At 37.3% G+C, this 24,686-nt stretch overlaps 1 long non-coding RNA gene across 1 annotated transcript; it reads left to right on the top strand.

Annotated features, from left to right (window-relative positions):
- Nucleotides 1-68: 68 nt before the first annotated feature.
- Nucleotides 69-19,488, top strand: LOC126085285 (uncharacterized). The gene is made up of 3 exons (XR_007519234.1): nt 69-2,236; nt 13,359-13,640; nt 15,570-19,488. It is a non-coding gene; the product is annotated as an uncharacterized LOC126085285 (long non-coding RNA).
- Nucleotides 19,489-24,686: the final 5,198 nt, after the last annotated feature.

Here is a 24,686-nt window from a genome sequence, read left to right as displayed (position 1 = left end):
TTCATGAGTTTACTAATGGACTTTTTTGGGGGGGGGTGGGAGGGTGAAAGTCATTTCTAGTACTTTTTGCTGCTGGGTAATTTTTAAAGTAAGAGGGCACGTGGGAGATAATCAACTTGTTTCCCTCCTTAGTTTTGTCCTTATGCTCATTGCTAGTCTTTAGGGCTTTTCAAAACACACTGTTTACGGTTCCTGATTTTGAAAATAGGTATTAATTTCCCAAATAGCAAAATTATGTTTTATTAAAGGTTGAATTTAATGAAAGCAAGTAGCAATATAAAAGAGTATAAAAAAACAAAAAAAACACTACCATCGAGTCCATTTCAACTCATAGAGACCCTGTCTAGTGCTTCAAACACTTAGGCAAGCACAACTTCAAAAACAAAGCAGGAATGAATACGCTGTTTTAAATAAATGGTTTTCTAGAATGTATGCCAGCTAGTTTTCACCATGTTTACTACTTAGCTGGTGTGAACAAACAAACACACGAGATTTTCAGTAACAAAAAAGTAGCAGCTTTTGGTAAGTAAAATTCCAGATGCAACTTTGAGTCCCTCTTGAAACTCAGGACCCAAATTCATTGTCATTGAACAACATTGCATTTAAATAACCAAGAAAGGTGTCTGTCTACAGGTCTGTAGAAGAGAAAATTGACAGTATAGTCTCAGGACAAATTTGTTTTTATTAGTGTATGAGGGAAAATAAAAACAACAAATATATTGCTTTGAGACTCAAACAGTTTAACTCTTAAGGGAGTTTCCGTGAAAAGTAGAAGACCTGGCTATATGGTATTTACCAGAGAAGACTTATTATTTTGCAGTTACTTCCTCTTTTCTGAAGAAGGTCATTATAATTCTTTACAGTTACACAATCTTTGCTGACTGCTGCTGTGGAATTCAATGTAAATTCCTTGCTAACACTATTTAGGAAAAGCAGTTCGTTTTACTGACTTCAAGGGATTTTTAAACTTGATTGCATTCTCCTGCATTTTCACCGATTTGTCAGTAGGTGGCAGTATTGGTAAGGGATTTGTTTGCATCTAAAACCTGGGAGGTTTTGACCGTGAACTTGAGTTCATAGATAAGTTCATAGGTAATTGCAAGGCAATTAGGTAAGAACACCGCAGATCTCTCATCTGGATCACCGATTCTGAAATAATAAATCATATTTAATTGCAGTGTTTTTACATTTAGTCTTTTATCCTTAACCCATTGGAGGGGGAGGGAGAGAAGATTTTTCTGACTCAAAATTAGACATTCTGGCCATGTCTATTTTAAGAAGAAGGATTATGACAAGAAGCAAGGTAGTGAACCAGAAAAATTGAAAGGATGACTAAGGTAAGAGTGTATAACATACCTCTGTCTTTATTTTAATGTATACATGTTCACTTATTCATTCAGCAAATATTTATTGGGTGTCTATATATGTGGAGTGGGTAGTGGGATATATGTGGAAGGCACGCTCTGCCCTTGGAATACATTCAGTGAACAAAATAACAAAAGAACCCTGTTCTCATGGAGCTCCTAAATGCCTCCCTCAAAGAAGGAATTCAGGGGTTCAGTCTTGGTCATATTGGGTTTTAAGTACCTATTAGGTATCCAGGAAACCCTTGTGGCATAGTGGTTAAGTGCTATAGCTGTTAACCAAAAGGTCAGCAGTTCAAATCCACCAGGTGCTCCTTGGAAACTCTACGGGGCAGTTCTACTCTGTCCTATACGGTTGCTATGAGTCGGAATCGACTTGACGGCAGTGGGTTTGGTTTTGGGTTGATTAGGTATCCAAGTGGCAAAGTCAAGTAGCATTTGTACGAGCAGGAATTCAGGAGAGAGGTCAGGGCTGGTGTCATTCATAGCTATATAGACTTTACACTTCTAGGGGAGGGACACAGAATGAATTATATAAAATGAATTCATAAGTAAATAACATTTTATAGTATTAAAAGGTGATAAGTGCAATAGAGATGCACACACACAGAAAGATGACCAGGATAAATGGGACCAGGACTTGTAGGATGAAGGGGTAAGTGTTTTGCAGTTTTAAACAAGGGATCTCATTGAACAGGTAACATTTGAACAAAACTTGAAGGAAATGAGGAAATTACCATGCAGACATCTGGGAGAAGAGCATTCCAAATGGAAACAACTAGAACAGAAGTCCAAATGCGGGCGCATGCCTGGATACCAGTGTGGCTGGAGTGGAATGAGTGCCAGCTGATATAGCAAAGGAGGTCCGAGAGGTAACGTGAATGTAGGGGGTGAGAGCATGGGAGAGGGCCTCGTACTAGGGTATCTAGAATTGATGGTTCAGTTCAGGATGTCTCTTCCAGTGAAACGGGCACTGTTGGCGAAGGTGGTAGTGGTGGAATACTAAGAAGTGATCAGATTCTGGGCGTATTTTTGAAGGTATAACCTACAGGGTTTCTGGTATGAGAGGAAGAGAATAATCAAGGATAACAAGACTTTTTACTTGAGCAGTTAGAAGGATGGAGTTTCCAACAACAAATAGTGAAGGTGAAGGTGAAGCGGGTATTCTGGGGGAGGAGTGATTCAGGAGTTCAATCTTGAACATGCTGACTGTAAGGTGCCTGTTAGACATCCAAGTGGCAATGTCTAGGAGTTCAGCAGAGAGACCTGGGCTGGAGTCATTGGGAAGTATATGGACTTTAAACTTAAACCATGAGCCTGAGATCATCAAGGCATTGAGTGTAGATATAGAAGATCAAAGACCGAGGACTGAGTCCTGGAGCTACCCAACATTGTTGTTAGTTGCATGGAGTCAATTCTGACTCACGGTGACCCTGTTTGTACCACCCAGGAACTCCTTACCCATCATTAGGGGTTAGGAAGACGAGAAGAAACAACAAAGGGATTGAAAAGAAGTGACTTTTGAGATAATTAGGAAAGCGTGGTATGCAAGCAACCAACTGAAGGAAAGGTGTCAAAAAAGAAGGGAATGATTATAATATCAGGTGTTACCTATATCTCAAACAAGCTGAAGACTAGGAATTGACCATTGAACTTATCTATATGGAGGTCATTATTGAACTTGCTGAGCAGTTTAGGTAAAGTGATAGGATTGAAAACCAGATTGCAGTGGGGTTAAGAGAGAATGGGGAGAAGAAGAATTGAAGACAGTGAGTACGGACATCTCTTACAAGGGGTTCTGTTATAAAAGGGAGCAAATAAATGAGACTATCTAGCAGCAGAAGTAGGTAGTGAGGCTTGTATAGAGGAGCTTGAATGCTGGGCTTGGAATTTTTGAAGTTAAGCAGTATTTTGAGAAGAGGTGACAAGGGTTCTGGAGCCCAACTACTTGGGTTAACTGATGTGACCTTGGGCAAGTTACTTAACCCGTGATTCATTTTCTACTTTGTATAATGAGAATAGTAAGACTGTTTACCTCTTAGAGATTTACTAACACTATAGAGTTGCTATGAGTCAGAATCCGCTTGACAGCAGTGGTTTATTTTATTTAGAGATTTTCTATAAGTAAGTCAATCCACGTAAAGGGCTCAGCAGAGAACTTGCCTCATAGTAAGTATTGAATAAACATGAGTATTTAAATTAGGGTATTATGATCAATAGTATCAGAGCTATACCTTATGAATTATCTGAAAATATTATTCTACTGTCATAGCCTCATCCATTTACTCATTTGTCTTGGTTTTTCTGGGCCCTTGGCCTCTTTCATCCCATACTAAGTACCAGTAATTTTCCTCCATCTCTATTGGCTTCACATCTTGGAATCTGGACCTGACATCCAGCCTCTCTCTCTTACTTTCTGGTCTCACATATTGTATGGCGTGACTTGGCTCTGATAGAAAGGGATTCATCTGAAACGTTAGAACCCTTTTCCTTCCATACGACCATTTCTTAAACTCAAAATTTCTTTGAAGGGCTTTATGTATTATTTGCACATGTTACTGCATTCTGTAGAAGAGACACAGATTGGTTGCCTGAAAAGTCGCTCTTATGGTATTTTCACCTAAGACCAAGCCACGCTAGCTTTGTCACAGGCAAGCTTTTTATCTTAAGATTTCAAGTCTTGATTTCTCAGCCTAAGGAGCTCAGATAAGCTTCAGAGAAAGCAGCCACACTCTCTGCTGCCTTTACTCCTCTTTTGAGGTTCACCTCATTGTACCTTGGCAACTCACCTCTGTCTCTTATTGCATCTACTTTAACCTTTACAAAATAACAGCTTTCATGTAACTTCTGCCTTAAGTCACGTTCTGCTACAGCCAGGGACAAAGCAAAGAAATTGCTCCTAGATGGAAGTTCATAGGAGTGTCACCAAGAGTGGCCTCATTCTGAACAATTAAGATTTTCATTCTCTCACCTGACAGTAATCTTGTTACACATATAAAAAAGCATTGATTTAAAATCATTACCTGTGGCTTTAAAAATGCTTTTTTCAATTGGGGGCTCTTGGGGCATCTTTGGTCTGGTTGTGGTTATCACCGAGGTTGTATTTGGCAAGGGAGAGTTCTACTAAGAACATAAAGAATTAATTGTTAAGTGTACATCACCTTTTGTCCAAGAATCTTGAATGCATTCTAGGACATGCCTCATTCACTCACCCTCATGCCTTGTCTTCCTGTTAAGGAGGTAGAGGTGGATAACTGCTGACTCATGGCAACCTTATATGCAACAGAATGAAACATTGCCCAATCCTGAGTCATCCTCACTGTTGCTGGCATGTCCATTGTTGAGGCTATTGTGCTAATCCATCTCACTGAACATCTCCCTTACCCTTGCTGGCCCTCTACTTCACCAAATATGATGTCCTCCTCCATGATTGATCCCTCCTGATGACATGTACAAAGCAAGTGAGTCAGACAATGTTCTGTTGTGATCCATAAGATTTTAATTGGTTAAGTTTTGGAAGGAGATCACCAGGCATTTATTCCTAGTCTGTCTTAGTCTGGTAGCCCTACTGAAATCTGTCCACCGTGGGTGACCCTGCTAGTATTTGAAATACCAGTGGCATAGCTTCCAGCCTCATGGCAACAACCAAGCCCCTGCAGTATGACAAACTGACAGGCAAGTGGTAGAGGGAGGAGAAATTAACATTCCTTATTCTTATTCCAACATCAACAACAACAACATTGATATAAACAGGTGACAGGAAATGTATTCTTAGCAAGTGAACTCTGATTTGAGGGAGGCAGATGTGGGTACAGCTAACCAAAGGGATAAAATATAGTGGGAGTATAGAGGAAGGACACCATTAATTGGGTAACTATTAATGGAGGCAGTGAAATTTAAGTTGGAAGAGCAGGTAGGATACCAAACACAAGGGCCAGTCAAAAATCATGTGGCTCAGAATTAGGCCTGTGGCAATGAAAATGAGTAAGAGTGGGTTAGAATGAGGTTTGGAGTTGGAGGTCAAGAGGATTTGGTGATTCCATTGAACATAGGAGTGAGAGAGGGAGGAGAAGATGATGGTGACTTTCACAGACTTATGGAATAAGGGGAAGTACTGGTTTGGAATAAAGGAATTGAAGGAAGAGAGAGGGAAGTATTATGGGTGTAGAAGGGAGAGAAAGTTAAAATATGTAGAGCTTAAGATGTGTGAAGAGGCTGAACAGTAGAAATGAGACCTCTTTTAGATAACACTTGTTTGAAAGATACATAATTGGAAAATATCTGAGTGAAGGTGATGGTTAAATCCATAGGAGCAAAAGGGATAGTCTACTGAGAGTAGGGCCAAGAGAGGGCTACGGTTGCCTTGGAGATGTGCCTCCCTCCATTTAAGGTATGTATAACGGAAGATATGCCTTAGAAGTAGCAGTTCAAACCATAGGGGTACTGTCAGGAGAGTAAAAATCACAGATATCAAGGGAGACAACAGTTTTAACAAGGAGGAAGTGGTCAACAATGTCAAATAATTCAGAGGAGTGAGCCAGATGAGGGTTGAGTAGAGACCGTTGGACCTGAGGTTTATAAATTCAGGGCTAACCTTATAAAGAGCAAGGTTTTTAGAGCGGTGGGTACAGGACCTTATTGCAGTAGTCCAAGATGTAAACCAGAACTGGAAACTTTGAAAGCAGTTGTGATTGTTGGGGGGAAGGGAGGATAGGAACAGAAGGAGTGAGGTTTTCTTTGATATTTTGCAGAGGGGAAACTCGATCATAATTACAAACATAGTTTCTGATATCTGAAATTATCTGTATTTTAATTTTGTTAATTCAAGAGCTTCTTGGTCCTTGTGATGAAATATTGCTCAAGAAAATAAAGTGAGAAGTTTTTGATTAAAATTGTGCTAAAGGTGAAAAATTCCCCAAGAATTTTGCTAGATCTTATGCAAGATCATTTTCACCTTTCCAACTAGGAACGTCACAGTCCTTTTGACACCCGTGCATAGAAAATAATGAGTCAATATGGCATCCACCCATGCTGCCATGTCTCATATTAAAGCCAACCCTTTTAATATTAATTTAAATTTTATTTTTCTGATTTTTTCATTGAGAATCTTCCCCAATTTTAAATCAAATGACCTTAAAATAAGTTTGATTGGAAGCTGATGTTAAAGAAGGGCCTGACAACTCTGATATAATAAAGTTTGTTCCATGTTAGCAGGTTTTTTGATGATAGTTGTTATAGATTGAATTGTGTTCCCAAAATACATGTTGGAAATCCTAACCCCTATTTCTGTGGATATGACCTTATTTGGAAATAGAGTTTTCTTTGTTATGTTAGTGAGGCCATTCCAATGTAGGGTATGTTCTCAGCCTAATCACTTCTGAGTTATAAAAAAAAAGTGGGTTAGACACAGAAATGGGCACACACTGGGTGAGACAGATGCCACATGAGAATTGCCAATAATGAAGGAATGCCCAGGACTACCAACAAGATAGGAATCGACAAGGCCACGACCCTGATTTGGACTTTTAGGCTCCAGAACTGTGAGAAAATTAATTTCTGTTCTTTAAAGCCACCATTTGTGGTATTTCTGTTATAGTAGCACTAGCTAAGACAATACTCTTGGTAGGGAGATGCTACTCTCTTTCACTGGTTTTCTGCCTTGCCACGTACAGGAAGAGTATATTTTACTCTGCCAGCTGTAATATGTATAGCAAAACCTGAGGAATATAATATAGCAAAACCTGAGAAATATAAAAAATAAATTGGAAAACAGGATGGTATGTAAAAACAAAACTTAGGACAAGAGTTAAGGAAAGCTTTGCTTCCAAACTGTAATTATTGAACGGTAAACAATACATTGAAGTATTCTATAAATAACTCTGTTCTTCAAAATTTTTGTTCATGTTCTTCCTAAAATAACTTTTAAAATCTTTGCATAATTTCAAAATGAAATCTAAAAATTTTTTATTGTAAGTTTAAATAATTGCAGAGGACATTTTAATACTTTAAAATATTTCAAGTGGAATTTTAATACCATAGTGATTTGACACCCTCTTCCATCTGCTTCAAAACCCTGGTGACATAGTGGTTAAGAGCTACTGCTGCTAACCAAAAGGTTGGCAGTTCAAATCCACCAGGCGTTCCTTGGAAACTACGGGCAGTTCTACTCATTCACTATGAGTCGGAACTGACTAGACACCAATGGGTTTGGTTTTTGTTTTTTTTTTCATCTGCTTGGGAATATATATATATATATATATATATATATATATATATATATATATATATAAAATTTCTTTATTAATAGCAAGAAATTTCACATTTGTTCCTTATTTTCCCTTGGAACTCCTATTTTTTTATTGTACTTCCCCCTTATAAATTTATCGTAAAGTAGTATATTCCATGCTACAAATTGGTTATTCTATTACATTTCTTTGCAACAAAAATACGTATATAAATTAAAGTTATTTTCATAATATTACTAGTATGAAATTGACCAAAATGACAAAAATATATCACAAATTTTGGTAGCTACTAAACACAAAAATTTAAATTTTATTGAAAATGAACTTCTTAATGAGAAAAACAGGGTTTTTAGCTTTTTTCTCAATTTAAGTATCAGTGGATGGATATTACTTATTCCTAAAATTATATAAGTTCCTAAAATTACGTAAGTTCAGTTTCAATCTTATTTTTTTATTTTACACACAGGGCAACCTCCTCACATACAAAAGTAAATGGGAATGACAATCTAGTTATAGCAGCCATATTTAGTTTATTAAACCTCCCTTAAAGCTCTTTGTATGTTCCAAGCAAAGAGATCTATCATTAAAATTATTTGTGGTGATGTATCGGCTAAAAGACCCTTCTTCATATTTGCTGAAAACAAATAATTTGAAACAATCAGACTTGAGTAAAGATCTGTTACCCAGCTACTATGATTACTTATTTTGTCAATTTCTGAGAAGTATGCTATGAAGTGATTACCAAAAGAACACTCCTTTTATCTGTTCTGCTTTGAGGTACTTTGTTTAACCTGATATACTCAGAATGGCTAGAGAACATTAAAATAGTATATATTCCAGTATATTTTGGCCATTAAAATATTTTTTAGGTATTGATAAGATCTTTGACCATTTGATAATCTATTTTATGTGATATATGACTCGACGGCAATGGTTTATATATATGTATATCTATACATGTATAGATATATATATATATATATCAAACCTTGATGCTTTAGATTTAGAACATTCAATTTACAGACATTGTCTACCATGTAACTTAATTTGGCAAAGCAGTTCTCATTGCCAAACTAATCAGCCAAATCATAATTGCTTTCTGTCAGAAAAAGTCCAGCTTCATGTTTCCATGCAATTAGCATGTTACTAAGTGACCTCATGACAACCATCTCACTACTGATCTAATTGTGAAAGAGAAGGGGAGAGAGAGAAAGAGGAGGCAGGAAGCCATACCATGAGTTTCTCCTCAGTATGAAGTTAGGCACCAACTGCAGTGTTACTTACTGATGGTTATTTGCTTTCCTTTTATGAGACTCTCCTTTAGGGGTGATGTGTTCTTTGACAACAGTAGGTGGAAAAGGTGAGGTCTCTCAGTGAAAACTGTGTCACTTCTGCCACACTATACTACAAAATATGTGAATTCAGAATTCGGCCCCAGTAGAGACCACATACTCTGTTTTAAACTTTAAACTTCATCTATGGCTTATCATCACAGAGATGACATTTTAGGAAAGCATATAAGTCTGTTGAAGTTGAGGACCTGGATAGTGACTCTAATAAAGTGATCTCTCCACTTCTGATCCTTAAAAAGTCTTCATGTATCTCAGCAGCATGCTTACCACAGTTTGAAAAGCATTGCCACAGGCACATAGGAAAATGATAGGAAGAGCTTTTTGTTGTTGTTAGGTTCTGTCAAGTTGCTTCTGACCCATAGCGACCCTATGTACAACAGAACGAAACACTGCCTGGTCCTGTGCCATCCTCACAATCGTTGTTCTGCTTGAGTCCCTTGTTGCAGCCACTGTGTCAATCCATCTTGTTGAGGGTTTTCGTCTTTTTCACTGACCCTCTACTAAGTACAATGGACTTCTCCAGGGACTGATCCCTCCTGATAACATGCCCAAAGTATGTGAGATGTAGTGTCACCACCCTTGCTTCTAAGGAGCATTCTGGTTATACTTCTTCCAAGACAGATTTTTTCATTCTTCTGGCAATCCATGGTATATTCAGAATTCTTCGCCAACACCACAATTCTAAGGTGTCAGTTCTTCTTTGGTCTTCCTTATTAATTGTCTAGCTTTCTCATGCATGTGAGATGATTGAAAATGCCATGGCTTAGATCAGACAGGCCTTAGTCTTTAAGGTGACATCTTTGCTTTTTAAAGTTTTGCAGCAGATTTGCCCAATGCAATGCGCCATTTGATTTTTTGACTGCTGCTTCCATGAGTGTTCATTGTGGGTCCAAGTAAAATGAAATCCTTGGTAACTTCATTCTTTTCTTTGTTTATTATGATATTGCTTATTGGTCCAGTTGTGAGGATTTTTGTTTTCTTTATGTTGAGGTGTAATCTATACTGAAGGCTGTGATCTTTGATCTTCATCAGTACATGCTTCAAGTCCTCTTGTGTCATCTGCATATCACAGGTTGTTAATGAGTCTTCCTCTAATCCTAATGCTGTATTTTTCTTCATATAGCCCAGCTTCTCAGATTATTTGCTGAGCATACAGATTAAGTATGGTGAAAGGATATAACACTGACATAGACTTTTTCTGAATTTAAACCTTGCAGTATCCCCTTGTTCTGTTTGAACGACTGCCTCTTGGCCTATGTACAAGTTCCTCATGAGCACAATTAAAGTGTTCTGGTATTCCCATTCTTTAAATGTTTTCCATAATTTGTTATGATCCACACAGTGGAGCTCCTTTGCATAATCAAAAAAGCACAGATAACCATCTTTCAGGTATTCTCTGCTTTCAACCAAGATCCATCTGACATAGCAATGATATCCCTAGTTGTACATTGTCTTCTGAGTCCAGCTTGAATACCCAGTGGTTCCCTGTCGATGTACTGCTGCAGCTGCTTTTGAATGATCTTCAGCAAAATTTTACTTGCATGTGATATTAATGATATTGTTTGATAATTTCTGCATTCGGTTGGTTCATTTTTCTTGGAAATAGGCATAAGTACCATTGGTTCTTGATCATATGCTACCTTCTGAAATGATTGAACATTGACCAGTTCTTTCTGGTACAGCAACTTTGTGTATTCCTGTGTCGTTCAATATTTTCCTCATAGAATCCTTCAGTATTACAACTCGAGGCTTGAATTTTTTCTTCAGTTCTTTCAGCTTGAGAAATGGTGAGCATGTTCTTCCCTTTTGGTTTTCTAACTCCAAGTTTTTGCATGTTTCATTATAATACTTGGTCTTCTTGAGCCACCCTTTGCAATCTTCCATTCAGCTCTTCTACTTCATTTCTTTCATTTGCTTTAGCTATTCTATATTCAACAGCAAGTTTCAGAGTCTCTTCTGACATCCTTTTTTTTTTTTTCCTTTTCTCCCTTTTTAATAACCTTTTACTTTCTTCATGTACAATGTCCTTGATGTCATCCCACAACTTGTCTGGTCTTTATTCGGTAGTGGTCAATGCATTAAATCTATCCTTGAGATGGTCTCTAAACTCAGGTGGGATATACTCATGGTCATACTTTGGCTCTTGTGGACTTGTTTTAATTTTCTTCAGGTTCAACTTGAACACTGCCTTTGAGTGATAGTCTGTTCTGAAGGCAGTTCCTGGCCTTGTTTTGACAGATATTGAGGTTCTCCATTATCTCTTTCCACAGATGTAGTCAATTTGATTCCTGTGTATTTCATACTGTGAGGTCCACGTGTATAGTCCTGTATGTTGTTGAAAAAAGGTATTTGCAATGACTAAGTCATTTATCTTGCAGAATTCTACCATGGGATCTCCAGTGTCATTTCTATCACCAAGGCCATATTTTTCAACTAATCTTTCTTTTTTGTTTCCAACTTTTTCATTCCATTCACCAGTTATTATCAAGGCATCTTGATTGCATGTTTGATCAATTTCAGACTATAGAAGTTGGTAAAAATTTTCAATTTCCTCATCTTTGCCTTTAGTGTTTGGTGCATAAATTTGAGTAATAGTTGTTTTAACTGGTCTTCCTTGTAGGCTTATGCATATTATCCTATCATTAACAGCATTGTATTTCAGTATAGATCTTGAAATTTTTTTTTGACTATGAATGTGACACTGTTCCTCTTCAATTTTTCATTCCTGGCCTTGTAGACCATGTGATTGTCCAATTCAAAATGACTAATACCAGTCCATTTCAGCTCATTAATGCCTCAAATATCCATCTTTAAGCATTCTGTTTCATTTTTAACAACTTCTGATTTTCTTTGATTCATACTTCATACATTCCATGATCTGATTTTTAATGGATGATTGCAACTCTTTCTTCTCATTTTGAGTCATGCCACATCAGTAAATGAAGATCCAGAAAGATTTACTCTATCTACATCAATAAGGTCTACTCTATTTTGAGGAGTAAAAAAAAAAAAAAAAAATTGAGAAGTAGCAGCCAAGAAATCAAACAATGTATTTTCTTGCGCAAAATGCTTCAAAACAACTATTTAAAGTATTAAAAAGCAAAGGTGTCACATTGAGGACTAAGGTGCACCTGACCCAAGCCATGGTATTTTCAGTCACCTCATATGCATGTGAAAACTGGACAATGAATAAGGAAGACTGAAGAATTGATGCTTTTGAATTATGATGTTGGCAAAGACTATTGAATATACCATGGACAGCCAGAAGAACAAACAAACCTGTCTTGGAAGAAGTACAGCCAGGATACTCCTTAGAAGCGAAGATGGCGAGACTTCATCTTATGTAATTTGGACATGTTATCAGGAGAGGTCAGTGTTTGGAGAAGAACATCATGTTTGGTAGAGTAGAGGGTTGGTGAGGAAGAGGAAGACCCTCAATGAAATGGATTGACACAGTGGCTGCAACAATGGATTCAAACATAGCAACAGTTGTGAGGATGGTGCAGGAGCAGTGTTTTATTCTGTTGCACATAGGGTCACTATGAGTTAGAAAGGACTGGATGTCACCTAACAACAGCAATTGTGCCATAAACTTAGCATGTGTGTGTATGTTTTAATTACCATGATGCCAGGAGATAATATTAATACTAGCGACATTCTGGATGAGAAAGCAATCTTTGCGCATTCAAAGGCTTTGATGAGGCCAGTAATAGAGGGACCATAACTAATATTGGTTTTCACATGATGAGAAATAGGAAACAACAAAATTGATGAAAGAAAATTTAAAAAATGGGGCCAATTGAAGTTGAAGTTGGGATTATTTAATGTAAACCAGAATGTGGATGTACCAATTATGAACTGCCTTCAAATACATAAAAATTCATTGAATTTTCTACAGTTCTTAAAATGACAGTTTAAGGAGGAAGTATTCACGTCTAATGATTTTGTTTATTTTTAAATATTTTTTTCTGGTTATAAATATGTACTCATTATAGAAAATTTAAAAAGTCAAAAGCAAGAAAAATGTCACACCTAGAAAGAACCACAGTTAATATTTTATTTCCTTTTGTTTTCTGTACAAATATATATATCAGGCCCCTGAGATCACACTTTTGTATCATGTTTTTCCCCCATTGAATATACTGTGTTTCTAATATTATTACAAACTATTTTGAGTGATACCAAGTTTTTCATTGAATGGATGTCAAAAAAAAAAAGAGTTTATATAATTACTCCCCTCATGTTGGATATTCAGTTTGTTTCTAATTTTTTACTCATAAATATTGCTGTGAATGAGGGATTTGAATGTATAATAATAACTTACATTTATTGAGCACTTGTTATGGTGCAGGTACTGAGCTCCTTGCTTTACAAGGATTTTTTTCTTTTTTTTTCAGAACCTGACACTAACCCAGTTAAGAGGAGAAAATGTGGCATAGAGAGATAATGTCACTTGCCCGAGGTCACACAGCTAGTAAATTCAGAGCAGCAACTAAATGCTGGCGGTCAGCCAGAGTCCCCATCTCTACGGCTTGTCCATAGCATTAAGTCCTCTTCCCTTAGGATAGATGTGAAATTATTGCCTCAAGGAGTATAAAAATATTTAAAGCTCTTGTTGCATCCATTGCCAAATTGCTTTTTCAAAAAGTTGTACTAATTTATTCTTCCACCAATGGCAGGTGAGTGTAATCTCAATGCATCCTTACCATTGTTTTCTTTAATGTTTCATTGATTTCATGGGTAAAAAAATGATATTTTGCTGTTTTAATTTGCTTTTCATGGATAGTTAATGAGGCTAATCATGTTTCTTATTGAATTAATAAACCTATAAAAGTTATCTCTTTACCTTCTTTGTCCCTCATTTCTCTATTGCAGTATTAGTTTATGTATATAAATGTAATACTTAGATTTATTATATTCACTTATTAAAGGAGTGTGTGTGTGTAGAATACTGACTGACCCCTAGAAAGCAATATCTGTCAATCATCATCAGTATCATCATTATTACCAGTGCGAAACCTTTCCTCTAGTTTGCTTTTAAATATTTAAAATATTTTTGCCTTTAAATATTAAATTTCATCTTTTTTATCTTGGTGTTCCAGAGTTCTTGTGAATGGAGAAGTCGTTATTCAGTAAAGAAAGTTTCCTTAGGAATTATGAACTATCCATCCCTGGAAAAATAGTGTTAAGAATAATTCATCCTCACCCATTCCTATAACTTGTTGATTTAAGTATAGGAATTGCTAGACAAAAGGAATTTCATCCATTTCCTTTCAACTTGAGACTTCCTAACTATCTGTCTTTTTTCTAGGACGTTAGACAATATTTAGAAATTGTCTATGCTATATCAAAATACCTACAAATAATTCTGTGGAGGAAGGAGTGCAATTAAATTTTAATAACTGGTGTTCCATGGCACCAACCAAACCAAATGGGCATGATATTTCACTGTAGGCCTGGTAGTGTACTGGACCAGTGTATACTAACTGAAAATCATCCAGAGTGGTGTTGAAGAGGCATTAGGATAGATGGAAACAGGTATATGTATTTGAGATCTAAAATGTTTTTCAAACTTATATGCTGAAATATATTTATGTACAAATGTAATTTCTATAGAATTATGAGAGTCAGTTAGGTAATTTTTATTGAGACAATAATAAAAAATAAGGATAATGAACTTCGCAGATGGATCAATGTAATGATTAAGGTTCCAGAGATACAAATTTATTGGTAAAAATTAGTAAAACAATAAATTTAAAAACTTTCTATCCTGGGGCAACATAAAATCATCCTGGAATGACAATCATTTGAGATCTGAGCTCAGACTATAAAAACTTGTAAATCTTTGAATGGGTAGGAAGATAGTGAATGACCTTCAAGGATGTTAAGTACAGTCATATATTTGGGAGTGACACTTATTCAAATTTAAAACATAAAATGTATGACCCTGAGTCTAAACTTATGATAGAAACTTAGTAAACACTATATAGGTCATACCAAGAAGACAAGGGCCAACAACCAGCCATGGGGAAAAAGCATGCTAACCATCTAGTCTTACCAAAAGAGATACTAAAAACCAACAGATTATATACAGATTATACTCTATAGAGTTATTGTAAACCAATCCATATGTTGTGTAAATTGTGGCTAGGTGAACATGAAGGCAACATTAAACTAAGTCTTAAAGTAGATAATGCATCCAGGAGTGAGATTGCCAACACTTTGAGGACAGAATCTATCTTCTCTTATCTTGGTGTCTTTAGTGTTTAATACAGTAATTGGCATGTAGTAGGTACTCAGTGAACGTTTGCACCTAATAAATACCTCGAGCTTATCCACAGGACCCTGGATCAGGTGGCTGGAGGATTTGTCCCAGAGTGACCATTTTTCTGTTCATTTATTATTCTTCTACCTAGGTACAAGAAATGTACTCAAATATCTACTCTATGTTCAAATAGCTACCCTATGTTCAAGAACAAGTTTCAGAATCTCTTTTAAACTTACTGCAGGGAAATATAATTGGTTTGAGATCTGTGGGTCTGAATGTGTATTCTGACCAATTTCCAAACCCAGTCCTTAAAGGCTGTGTCTGATTTTTTTCCCAACAGGCAAACTTATAGAAAGGGGCATTTCACCCCAGGAAAAATCATAAGTAACTCCAGAGGAAGGGAGTGGAAGGAAATGACCAACTGTCTAACGTGGCCAAGGGTAAGGAATAGGAAGTAAAGAGAGGAGACAGGTAGGCAGGACACACTATAGAATCTCTACCAAAGCTTCAATTCACCTTTCCTGATGCACATGTGTGGTACTCGGGCAGCCATATTGTGTGAGTGGACTCACCATGTCTAATTGGACCACAGTGCATACTTGAGATGGACAGTTTTTTTTCCCCCCCATGGAATTTAGAAATTAGACTTTGCTTCATTTTGTTAGTCTCCACACATGGTTGGGATTGCACTTGGGAGACTCAGGGTGTTCTTATTTCACCATGGGGACTGAAGGAGAGAAAGTGAAGGTTTTTCAAAACCAGGGTAAAGAATTTGTAATTGGTAGGAAATGGGGAGGCACTGAAATCTTTTAGTATTGGAGTGACATGTAATCAATCATATCTAGTTTGCCGAAGACATCTCATGCTTCTTAGTTCTGAAAATTGCTAAATTCATCTTATGCCAGCCATTCCAAGTGTCTGCTCTAATGTGCTTTGCTGAGATGAAATCAAAGTACTCCCTTTCAATAGCATTAGATACACTTTTCTCAGCCTAAGTTTGTGGAGCATCAAAAGGGAAGAATATCGGCCTGGTGACTCTCCCATTCTCCTCCCTTCCTCAGGAGGCTCAGTCAGAGAGACTTTCCTTTCATTTCTTGACCTTGACTTCCACTTACTTCATCGGCTTTTTGCAAATTAGTTTATCTATTTTTTTTTTTTTCCTAACTACATTCAACTTACAAATGTTGGCAACCAAACCCATTGGGAAGCTCGGAAACACTGGACTCTTAGTCTTGATAATATGTGAGGAGGTTGTGTCTTCAGGATTTTATTTACTGACAACAGCTGTCTTGTTACTTTTAAGTGGTTCTTTTTCTCACTCCAATAGTAGACACTTACTGCCCTCTGGAGTAGTTTGTAACCAAACAGTTTCTTCCACCCCTTTCATTTAAGGAGGGTTAATGTGCCTGTGTTTTTCACAGAGAGGGTAGCTGCAGCCTGAGAGCATGGCCAGTATTCTTATTTATCCTCCTCCCTGCGGGATGAAAGTGAGCCAGGACTCCAGCAGATGAGTGCCTCTTGGTGCACTGTGGTTCTCTCTCCCATTAGTGCCTGCCTACATCTTCCCTTGATTGCTCCTCAGTCTGCTCCTTGCTCACACACTTCAACTGGAACACAATTCCCCTTCCTTGCCTGAGTCGTAGGCAAGTAAGTATGTTCTTTGTTTGGTATGACATGGTATTGGCCCTGATATTCCCCTTGCTGTCTCTCTGCTGGCCTCTCTCCTGTCTCCCTTAACTTGCAGGATGCTATTCACAATTCCTTGAAAGCCATTGAAATGATAAATACATAAGAAGAATAAAAAGACTGTAGCAATTAATAACATTAATAATAACAACAGCAAACATTTGGGTACTTACCCTGTGCCATACACTGACTGTACAGTCAATTTCTTATTGAATTCTGGTGAAGACCCATGTGTGCCATATTTTCTATCAATATCTCAGTTTTCAGCAGTGGTAACTGAGGGTCATAGACTTTAAGTAATTCTCCCAGTAATAAAGCTAGTTAGTGAAACAGTCAGGAATTGAACCCATTTGTCATGCCTAAATCTATGCTTCTGTACAAAATGCTATTCTACCTCATTGCTTGGTGACACTAAGAAAAGCAATTCTGAGAATCCTCAACCTTACTCATTTTCATCGCATTCAATCTTTGGGAACCAAACATCCCAGTGGTGGTTTTGTTTCTCATTGTTTTATTGTTATTAAAATCTGGAATCCAAAGTTCTCACTGAAAGTCTTAGTCATCTAGCGCTACTATAACAGAAATACTACAAGTGGATAGCTTCAACAAACAGGTTTATTCTCTCTCAGTCTAGGAGGCTAGAAGTATGAATTCAGGGTGCCAGCTCCAGGGCAAGGCTTTCTCTCTCCGTCAGCTCTGGGGGAAGGTCCTTGTCATCAATCTTCCCCTGATCTGGAAGATTCTCTGTGCAGGAAGCCTGGGTCTAACAGACAAGCTCTGCTCCAGGTACTGCTTTCGTGGTGGTATGAGCTCCCCCATCTCTTCTCATTTTTCTCTTTTGTGTTTCAAAAAAGATTGGCTTAACATGCAACTGAATCTTGTAGATTGAGTCCTGTCTCATTAACATAACTGCCTCTAATTCTGCCTAATTAACATCACAGAGATAAGATTTACAACACAGGAAAATCACATCAGATGACAAAATGGTGGACAATCACACAATACTGGGAATCATAACCTAGCCAAGTTGACATATATTTTTGGGGGGCACAATTCAATCCGTGACACTGAGCTCTAAGCTATCTCCTCCCTTCTCTAGGGGGAGCAGTTCACAACCTAATCAGACTGTGCAGAGACCAGTTCCTTATCCCACTGTGCTCATTTATGACAATGCTTTATTGGTTTTAAATACTTTGTTTTAGATGTAATCAATGCCTTCTTTCCTTTTAAAGACTACCTCCATAATTTTGTTTCAGGAATGGATATTTCAAGTCTAATTCAGAGTTACAACAGTCAGCAGCACTGTCTATGTGCCCAGCACAGCACTTATGTGTACTCTCATTGAGCCATTGCAATTGATGGGCAAGATGGATGACAATATGATCTTCATTTTACAGAGAGGAAACCAAGACTCAGAGAAGAATAACCAACTTGGCTAAAACGGAATTAGCATACAGTTCATGTGACTTCAAATCCTGTTTTTAACCATTCTAAAATAACAAGGCACTATCACCTGCATCATTCGCCTACCTCTTCTTTTCACATATGCTTCTGCTCTCTCATCCTGTCTCCATATTACTCCCAGAATGATATGCTTTAAGAAGTAAATCAGGTCACTTCCCTATTTAAATCTCCTCAGCAGTTTTCTATTTCCATTAGAACCAAATCCAAAATCCTTAGAATGGCTTAAAATTGCAATATTTTACCTGACCATGTTCCCGGCTTCTCATCGTCCCACTTCTCTCTAAACTTCTTTAACCTGACATTACTGGTTTTCTTTCCGTCTCCATTATTGCCTGTCTTAGTTATCTAGTGCTGCTATAACGGAAATACCACCAGTGGATGGCTTTGACAAACAGAGCTTTATTCTCTCACAATCTAGGAGGCTAGAAGTCTGAATTCAGGATGACAGCTCCAGAAGAAGGCTTTCTCTCTCTGTCAGCTCTATAGGAAGGTCCTTGTCATCAATCTTCCCCTGGCCTAGGAGCTACTCAGTGGAGGAACCCGCAGTCCAAATATGGCATGAGGTTGCTCTGTCTCTCTGCTTACTTCTCTCTTTTATATCTCAAACAAGATTGACTCAAGATACAACATAATCTTGCAGATTGAGTCCTGCCACATTAACATAACTGCCTCTAGTCCTGCCTCACTAACATCATAGAGATAGGATTTACAGCACATAGGAAAATCACATCAGATGTCAAAATGGTGGACAATCACACAATACTGGGAATCATGGCCTAGCCAAGTTGACACACGTTTTTGGGGGACACAATTTAATCCATAACAGTTCCTAAGTAGAAACTGCATTTTCTGCTTCATTAAGATACACAAGAGTATTTAAATTTATTAGTTGTTTTTGTTGATGGTGGTGAGTTTTTTTGTTTTTTTTTTAATGTCAGCTCAGGTTAAGTGTCGGTAGACATTTTCTAGGCTAGTTAGAAATGGATTCTACTAGTCAGTAAAGCTGTGAAAGATTGTGTACAATGTAATGTATATAAAAATTAACCTATTGTAAATGGTACACTTCTACACTTCTAGGACATTACTTTTTCTTAGTCTGTGTGTGCTGTTTCACAGATTAGTTTGCATATAGGGTATAACAGCTTCTTGATTGTTCCAAAGCTGTCTTGTGATTGATTATAATTGGAATGCATCATGTAATGGCTTCTAGAAAATACTGGTGTGGTCTGGCTCACTGCAATGGGCTGTGTTAAAAGCCCCAATTACCCCCTACGTTTCTTTCTTAAATCCTGTCACTTTTCTCTCTTATATTTTCTAAAATCTGTACCTTGTGAATTATCTTAAGAAATCTTGGATACATTTTCCAAGTATTGCCGAGAAGGCAAGAGAGTATTTGGGGATGGGGCTTACTGTTATTATTATAAACATGTTGGCATTGAGGTATGCTGCCATGGATGAGAAGTTTGGCTTTATGAGAATGAAGTATGACAAAATGGTCTATTGCAGGTGCTACCTTAGAATACTGAAAAAAAGGGAGAGGCTTTGAAGAGCCAAAAGGAAGAACAGATAAAGCTAGTACTGATTGTTGAGACCCCAATATGTGGTAGTCTGCAAAGGACGAATCTGGAAGGTGGCTGGAAAATGGAAACAATATTTATTAATAAGGTACACATACATATAAGTGGAGATGAAACAATAAACCCCAAATAGCAGTATAGCGGTGGTTTTAACTATATACTTCTATATGGAAGAAAGATTCTAGAGTTCAGTGACTCAGGAATAATGATTAGAGAGAATAGTTGGGAGAAATGTGCTAGTGGAGAGAAGAGACCTGGTGGCACAGTGGATAAGAGCTTGGATGCTAACCAAAAGTTGGCAGTTTGAATTTACCAGCTATTCCTTGGAAACCCTGTAGGAGCAATTCTACTCTGTTCTGTAGGATCACTATGGATCAGAATCAACTTGACAGCAATGAGCTTGTTTTTGTTTGTTTCTGGTTTCAGATAGACTTAATGTTGAGTGTTACTGTTTATCTGCTTCTTATCCCACCTTCCATCCCCAAGTGTAAACAGCATATATGTTTTGGGAGAATACTATTGATTTGGTATAATCAATATGACCAATCTAACTAAAGTAGGATATTGGAGCCCTGGTGGCAGAGTGGTTAAGAGCTCAGGCTGCTAATCAAAAAAAGGTCAGAAGTTCAAATCCGCCAGCAAGTCCTTGGAAACCCTATGGGGCAGTTCTACTCTGTCCTATTGGGTTGCTATGAGTCAGAATGAACCCGATGGCACACAACAACAACAACATTCCTGAAAGCATTAATATTGGCACTCTGTGGCATTTACAGTCACCAGTGAGCTTATACCAATTTTACTGTTTTTCTTAGGTTTATTTATGGCTGGAAAAAATGGAAAACTGATATCTAATTAGATTAAATTGGAAGATAGTGAAAGAAGATAGTGGCAGACAATCAAGATGTTCTATAAAAAGTCTGTTCTACCATAAGGAACAGGAAACCAAATCTTAAGGAGGAAAATGAACAAGAAGCTTTAGATCAATATATGAGAGAAGAGGGTAAAGAGAAAAGGATCTTACTTTTATTACATGCTTAAGTCCTACTTGCTTTACATTTTGGTTTAATCCTCATGACCAAATTATAAGGTATTTTGCTTCAGTTTGCTTAAGTTATATGCCACCATTTGACTAATCCAAGGCTGTTCCCATCTATTTGTAGTTGTAAAAAGTGTAAATCTTTAAGTACGATTATGAGGAACTACTAGAAAATCACATGTCAAAAGAATCTCATTTTCTTTTTCTATCTCTTTAAAAGTAGGTTTGGTGGATTAGGAGACTGTCAAAGACATAGCATTCAGTTAGGCATATATTTTACCACATGTCTCTCATTTTTTAAGAAAAATTGCAGGATGTGAGTTTAATTATATCATGCTTAAGCAGTGAATACTCTAACAGTGTTAACTGGTAGATCATTTTTAAAACCAGAGAGGGGTCTCAAGCTAGTTGACACAGTTCAATTCAAGATTTGTTGTTTTTGTTCACAACTTGAATGAAGAAGAAGACATGCTTATCAAATAAGCAGTGAGAGAACTAGGTCTGAATGACACAGTCAAATTAAAAATGCTTCAGGAGTTTGAACAAGCTTGGCTTTAGAGTGAGGTGTGCTGGTGTACCTTAGGCAGAGACAGGCAGATTAAGACAGATGGAAAACTGGAAGTAGGGGTGAAGCCAGAACATGGGGAATGACCCAGATGTAAAACTAGTTTAAGAAAAGAGAGAACTGCAGTCCAGATGCCTGTGCAAAAGGACCCTGTCATCCTGGCCTTGATTGAGCTGCTATCAGTGTTGATGGCATTCCAATCTGGTGTGTGAAATGTGACTAGTAAAATTTTCATGCAGAGGTGATACTCAGAAGGAAGTTGATGACATGTTAAGTATTGTACCAGTTTAAACATGATCCCAACCAACAGTTAAGGGTAATGGAAGTAGAACCTATCTCCTGCAGTGGCTAGCAACTGGAAAAACAAGACAGAAGTTAGGTTATACAAATGATTAATTTCAGGAAGGCTTAGGGGTCATTATGAGTTGGATTGGACTGGATGGTACACAACAACAACACAACACAAGGAGAATTTAATGAAGTATCAAATTTTCAATGGGTCCTGCTGCGACAAACCCAGTGAGATATGAGGTCCCAAGGCTGAGCTGAATAATGCAGAGAGCTTACCGAGAGCTGCTTGGGTAGAGTAGCCCAAGACTCTACTTACAGTTGAGGAGGATGGCAAAAATATAAGATGAAGAGAAGATATGATGTATCAGATACAAGGTATGAAGTGACAACATTGAAGGTCAGATGGATTATGAGATTAGAAGTTAAAAGATCAAGAAGTATTTTGCAAGATGGGTGAGAAATATAATTCAGGATCAAAGCCCTGAACCGTGTGAGGGTGTTAAGATCCACAGGCAAATAAATAAATAAACAAGTTCCATTTCATCCTATGGAATGGAAGATGACTCGCATTACTGTCCAGCCTGGTCAAATTGGCCTATGAACTGAGTATTTAGCCTTCAAACTGAAGCCTTCAGTGTCTAAATCAAATGAAAAATGAGCTGCACTAAAACAAGGAAGATGAACTAAAACAGCAAAATTATGAAGTTCTTTATTAGAATTAAGAAAAGTTACAAGTGTACAAGCTTGGTATAGCTTTCTGGGCAAAAGTTCCAGTAAATTAAAAAAAAAAAACAAAAAACCCTTAGTTAGCCACATTTTAATATACTCTACATTATGCAGTACATTTAGGGTAAAAACAAACAAACAAACAAACAAAAAATGAACCCGTTGCCATTGAGTTGATTCTGACTCTTAGCAACCCTATAGGACAGAGTAGAACTGTCCCGTAGGGTTTCCAAGGAGTGCTTGGTGGATTCAAACTGCTGACCTTTTTGTTAGCAGCCATAGCTCTTAATTACTACACCACCAGGGTTTCCCATTTGGGGTAAAAAGGGCAATAATCTTAAACTCTGTCAACTCAAGTAGAGAGATCAACATCCTTTGAAACCTCAATTTTCAGACCATTCCTAAGGAATTATATTAAATTCTGATAAATATATTTTAAGAGAACTTTTGATAATGTAAAGTAGGATTCAGAGGATGAGGACCAATGTGGACATGATATCACAAGATGCAGGTTGAAAATAACCCAGGGGAATGGGGCCACTTAGGGAAGGCACGAGAGCAGTCTTCAGATATTTAAAGAGATTTAGGTGTATGTGAGCAAAGATGAGATGTAGTCTGTGCTTGACCAAAGAATGGAATACAGACCACTGAGTAGAAATTTCTGGCAGAGTGTAGGGACTCAGTAGACACTTTTTATATTAAATAATCAATACCTTTATAAAAAAAGAAAAATCCCAACCCTGAGCGGACTGTCCTAGGGAAGTATTCAAATAGCGATGAGATGATCATCTGTCAGGAGGCCCTATAAGATTCTCACATTCTGTAGAAATTTGTTGTAAAAGTAAGTAATTAAGGTTTCATTCAAAATACAGTCTCAATGTTTAGCTCTGTTTTGGTAGTATAGACCTATACCAAAACCACCGAACTATGCTAATCATAATGTGTTAGATTGTTGCTCTAATATGTTAAATTCTACTTTATCAAGATTTCATAACTCACTTTGAAGTAAAAGTATGTTGTGATTAATGCAGAGTCCTGAGTTAGGAATTAGAAGACAGGCTTACTCCATATTATTAGTTGGGTGAAATTGAGGAAGTTACTCCATCTCTTTGAGTTTTTGTTTTTATTTTTTTTTATTTTTATTCATAAAGTGAGGATAATAAACCTATGCCAGTGGGTTCACCCATTCATCAAACATTTCCTGGGTAACCACCATGTGTCAGGCCTTGTGCTAATCTTTAAATGCAAAGCAATCTCTGGCCACAAGGACTGCAGAGTCTGGTAGGATATTGGTAAATAGTAAATGGGTTTAATGAGATGCATATAGCAACACAGTGGACATTGTAAGCCATTATATAAATGTAAGGTGGTATTATTTGTGTCAGGGAACATTCATTAAGCACTGAAAATGTCATAGACCCTGTGGAGAATATAAAATTACTCTGCTTCTTACTCTGCTTCTAATTTTTCCTCCTGTTAATTGTTTGTGTTTCTAAACATAACTTCCTTGAAAACAAAGAAACTCTAAGAAGCAATTAGAGTATCACACCCACACCATACCCTTTTATTCATTAGCTTTCTCTCTTTTTCTATTATTTTGAAAATACCCAAGCTGAAGGAGGGAAACTGCCAGGAGGTAGTGCCGGGGAAGTGTCATATCTGCCATTTACTCAATGGCAGAGATTCACAACCAAAACACCGAATGCAACAGGGAGTATATTGGAAGGCAGAACAAATAGGATTTTCTAGTGGTTTAGATATAATAGAAAAATGTAAAATTCAAAGATGGTTCCAAAGATTTTAGCTTGAGAAACTGAAAGTATAAGTTTGCCAACATTTAAGATGGGAAAAGTCTCAGGGAGAGAAGATTGGGAATGGGGTGGGAGAGAGCATACATACATACATCAATGTTAGGTATGCTGTATTTGAAATGTCCATTTGACTTCCAAATGGAGATGTTAATTTTCAGTTAAGAGATGTAAATCAGAAGTTCAGGAGAGAGGTTTAGGGTGAAGATAGGAATTTGGGAATCATTAACATCTTTAAAGCTGTGAAATTGGTGTTGTCACCCAAAGGATGAATATGGATTGAAAAGAGTTGAGGGCCTAAAAC

This window comes from Elephas maximus, chromosome 1 (assembly GCF_024166365.1).
Source record: "Elephas maximus indicus isolate mEleMax1 chromosome 1, mEleMax1 primary haplotype, whole genome shotgun sequence".
Classification (NCBI taxonomy): Eukaryota; Metazoa; Chordata; class Mammalia; order Proboscidea; family Elephantidae; genus Elephas; species Elephas maximus.
The sequence above is the reverse complement of the archived record's forward strand: the minus strand, read 5'-3'. Positions and strand labels throughout refer to the sequence as shown.